At 28.9% G+C, this 4,875-nt stretch overlaps 1 long non-coding RNA gene across 1 annotated transcript; it reads left to right on the forward strand.

Moving 5' to 3' along the window:
* The first annotated feature begins 1,621 nt into the window (after nucleotides 1–1,621).
* On the forward strand, nucleotides 1,622–4,533 carry LOC121173465 (uncharacterized). The gene is made up of 3 exons (XR_005888353.1): nucleotides 1,622–1,904; nucleotides 2,191–2,254; nucleotides 4,328–4,533. It is a non-coding gene; the product is annotated as an uncharacterized lncRNA (long non-coding RNA).
* Nucleotides 4,534–4,875: the final 342 nt, after the last annotated feature.

The raw sequence follows: 4,875 nt of genomic DNA on the forward strand, positions 1-4,875 counted from the left end.
TTTTGTTCTGACTACAAATCATGTAATTGAAGTTTATGTTGTTGTAGAAATGGTCCAGTCTGAAATGTTATGTTGCAAATTTAATATCATTTATTTATTGATATTTCCTACTTTTGAAATGTTTTCTTTCAATCAAGTATCGAACAGGTGAGTCTGGGTTGGAAGGAAGAGTGGATGTGTTCAAGGAGTGGACATCTAGAAGACCATGGAAAGAGAGGAAAAAGGCAAATAAAAGTGGTACTGCATAGAATTTTTTGAGTTTTCATTATAATGATCTTTTTAATGAACCTGTTGACAGTGTCTAGCTTTTGAAGCTTCTGTTTCAATCCAAGATAAGAACCTATTGTTTGAGTTTAAACATTAACAGATGAAATTATTAAGTACCTCCATGTCCTGAGTTTTTGCAAGCTAGTGCCTAGATTTGTTGAGAAGTCCATGTAGGATCAGCATGTGCCCAACCTAGTGGCTCTTACATGTACTCCATATCAATATATCATAAATAGATGCATCAAGTTGATTTAAAAGTGAAAAAGTTAACCGCATTTAATAAATTCTTTTAATAATAGACATTATACTTTCTTTGAAATAAAACTTATACGCATCTAATAATTAGTGTATAAAACCAAAATCAATTTTAATTTTTAAAATTCCCAAAAAAAAAACTTAAAATTGAAAGTTACGTCAAATAGTTCCTAAGGAAAACTATCCTTGACCATGAGAAAATCAAGTTTTGCCGAATCGTGGTTTCAGACTGATCAGAAAAACCAAACCAAGCCAAGCATGCATTTAATATGGAATATTGATCCATGAATGTATAGCAAATAAATAAATTAGGCAACAGAATATGGCATTAAATATGGCTAATGAAAGCAAAACTACTTCCCACATGTAACTACCACCAAATTAATTCTGCCAGTCAAAAAATCTATTTATGTGCACTCACAGTATGATATATCTTTTAATTCTTTGGCTGCTGAATATTATACACTATTAATATATACAAAACTAATTCTCATAGACCAAAATGGGGGAACTCCATCGCTGAATTGTTGCATTAATCTTGCACAGTTTTTGCTGGCTTTATCAATCATAGAGCATGGTGATTAGATGGGTTTTGTCTGCCACAATCTTCTTCATCTATTTTTCAACTATGATTGATTGGAGCAACTACATCAATCGGATTAATCATGTAAGCCTCTTTTAAACTTTTTCATTTTCATGTAAACGGGTCTAATTAATACTTGTCTTTTGTACAGCTTTATTAATTAATATGCAAAATTCTTCATATAAACATCTCCAGATCATAATGTTGACATCACATATGCATGAAAATAGATTTTTATCCATTGAAAAAGAAAAAACTTTTTGGACTATCAAATTTTATGTATTTAAGGATATAAGAACATTCTTATTTTTTGCAACCTAATGCATTTTATTGATACTAATCTTATTCAGGATTCTGGTATCATATAAAGCAACATTGAATCCTAAATAAATGGGCCAACATCTTCAAAGGAACACTTGACATTGTCAAAGCTTTATTAGACAAGTCTCTCACTACAGGCTTTCCAGCTGCAAGACCAATGGAATCTGACTTTCCTGCGAAAGTCAGTTGGACAAGAGTTAAGTTGCTTCAAATCATTGGCAGATGAACATTTGGAAGAATCCGAGGTAGAATTCTCAAGGATTTCTCGTTGCTGGGTTTTTGTTTTTATTTTATTTTATGAAATTCTAATATTGCTTGGATGTGAGTTTTATTTGACTAAACAAGTTTGTTGAGCATGTTTTTTCTCATGCTTCTAATATTTGGAATTTCCTTTTTTGAATTAACATGCAGGCCTTGTATTTAAACTGCCCACAACTCAATGATCTTAATCTAAATTCTTGTAGAAATTTGCATCCAGGTAGTCATATTACGCCATGCTCTATTGTCATTATCAGCCAGAAATTTGATGCAACATTACGGATTTCCTTAATGATTGATTTCCCCCCCTTTTTTTGCACAGAGAGACTGTTGCTTCAGATATTTTCTTCCTAATTTTGTAATTCTATATGCCTTTTGAGATGGAAGCTTCAGAGCTATTAAAATGGCTTATCAAATACTTGAAAAAAAAATTGCAGCAGTTAATGAACAAAACATGTTCTAACGTCTGATGTACCTTTCCGTGCTTGGTTGTGATTTGTTTGCAGGTTTGCAATGCGTTTACCTGATGGCTCCAAAAGGGTTCGGGTTCCTCATTTAGTTAATACCAAGGTAAGCTAAAAGAAGGCATAGTTATCTGTTTCTCAGTTTATGTAGTAGTTAGTACTTAGTTAATACTACTCGAGCTTATAACTATTTTCAGTGAAGAGCGAAAAAGGCATAGTTATTCTTGAAGAAGCTCAATGAGCTGCTCTTCTCTTTCTATTTAGCAATGCTATATCTATCTTCCATAAAAAATTATTAATTATTATTATTTACAATAAATGATGATATTAAAATCCTTATTAAAGGTTATTAAAAAACCTCCGGTTACCTCCATTTTTGCGCCAAACTATTGCCACATCACCTCAAACCTTATTGGACCCACTCTACTAATTATTATTATTATTTAGAATAAATGATGATATTAAAAAATTTACAAAACTCACCATCCTCAATTAAACTAGACTTTTTTGACTAATTATTATTATATATTGGACTTCGTCTTTTTAAACAAAATTTAGTTTAAGTTTATGGATAAAAAAAATACAGTTTTATTTATCAAAGTTTAATAAAACTGTATCTAATATTTTTTTATTTTTTACATTATTTTGATCTCTTTCATTATATATATAACTGCATAAAAAACAGAAAAAAAACATATTAATAAAATGACATATAATGTTATGTTATATAACTAAATTGAAAGAAATTATGTTATATATAAAAATCAGGTAAATCTTTTATTGAACTGTTGAAAGTTTGATTTTGAATATGCGGTAAAATGCTAAATTATGAGCTGTACGATAGATATAGTATTGCTTTTTTTTTTTTTTTTTTTTTTTTTTTTTTTTTTATGGAAGATAGATATAGCATTGCTAAGTTCTAAAAGTCCAGTTAAATTGAACTTAATTGCTTTGTTTTATTTTTGTAGATAATTAAGTTCTTAATTTTTAAGTTTCTTAAAATTGATTTTTAGTCTTTGAAACTTGCATATATATATATATATATATATATATATATATATATATATATATATATATATATATATATATATATATATATATAAATTGATAATATATTAAATACATGTATAATTCTAAATTCTCAAATTATAAGTATTAATGCATTTTATATTGTCAAGATATTTAATTTTTCACTTAATGCTTTCTTTATAAAACAATACAACGATTTATAAAAAAATATTATTAGAAGAGTAATATTACTCAAAACTATTATATATATATATATATATATATATATATATATATATATATATATATATATATATATATGATTTATGCCTCGGTTTCAAATTTATGATACACAGCCTCCCTATAACAATGCTCCGCATAAAACGTCTCTACCAAGTGGGTGCTAACTTTAATTAACTTATTTAATTTAATTCAAGTTTATTTCAATTTTAAAATCCCGTAATGGGTAATTAATAATAAATTAAGCAGCTTTTATGGTTATTTTATCTATAACAATTAATAATATAATTAATGTAATTATAATAATTATTAATAACAATTGAAGTAGTTCGTTTCTTGGTGGGATTTAATAAATACAGTGAGTGCATGTCTTCCAGAGTCGTAGATTTGTGTCACATAAATGGAAAGGGAAAGAGAAAACACATAGATAAACAAAACATTACTTCTTTGAACTTGATGGTGAGTTTCTTCTTCTTCAGTAATCTTCCTTTTTTTTCTTCTTCTCTTGAATGGTAAATTTCTAGTCTTTTGCAATTGATGCGCCTTTTTTGTTATTGTAGTCCTCATTGTTTGCTTTTCTTTGCCTTTTCCATTTCTTTTTCTTAACTTTGATTGGAGTGTTGACCCAGAATTTTCTTGGTCTGGTTAACAGTTTCTCAAGTTTGTTCTTTTGGGTTCTCCTATTAGCTTCTGAAAGTTTCCATTTTTTTTCATTTTCTAGTCTGAGTTTTTGTGGAATTTATGAATTTGGGGTTAATTTGGTGTCTTTTGTGAACATTTGTTGGGTATTATGCTCATGATGTAGCTACATGATTACAATGGAATGTATTGTTGGTTTGTAAACTTATTGTGTTGTAGCCTCCTGACTCCTTAGTTTTCTTTATCATTTAGAATTGCATGTTGTGTAACCTGATCTTTTTGAGTTGTGCAGATTGATGTTATTGCCAGCTTACTGAATGGGAGACTTGTGCGCAAGACGATTGGTCCGACCATGTTTAGTGTTGTTCAAAGTCAGGTAATTTGCTTTGCACAAAGTTAGGCTATATTTGGTTTACCGTCTGGTCTCTTCCAGCTTATGTGTGCCCAGTAAACTCAGTTTGGTGATATGTTTAGTTTCCCTTAAAAGTACATCATCATTGCGGTTTATATTCATCTATTTCATTTAGGTTAACAGTTCTTTTAGAAATACTTTCAAATAAAAGTAATTTTTGAAAATGATTATGATACTTTTGTGGTTTCCCATACGTTATTTAAAGATACAAGAGAGCAAATAAAAAAAAGTAAATACAAAAAATACGAATACTACGACGGTTCTTCTATTACCTGTCTTAGTATATGGTGAGAATCTACGATGGTTGTTACTAGACCGATGTAAAATATCATCCAAAACTAAGATAGTCATTAAAGGTTGTCTTAGTATACTTGACTTTCTAAGACGGTTATCAAATAACCGTCTTAGTATACCTAATAAAAGAGCGA

Source organism: Glycine max, chromosome 14 (assembly GCF_000004515.6).
Source record: "Glycine max cultivar Williams 82 chromosome 14, Glycine_max_v4.0, whole genome shotgun sequence".
Lineage (NCBI taxonomy): Eukaryota > Viridiplantae > Streptophyta > Magnoliopsida > Fabales > Fabaceae > Glycine > Glycine max.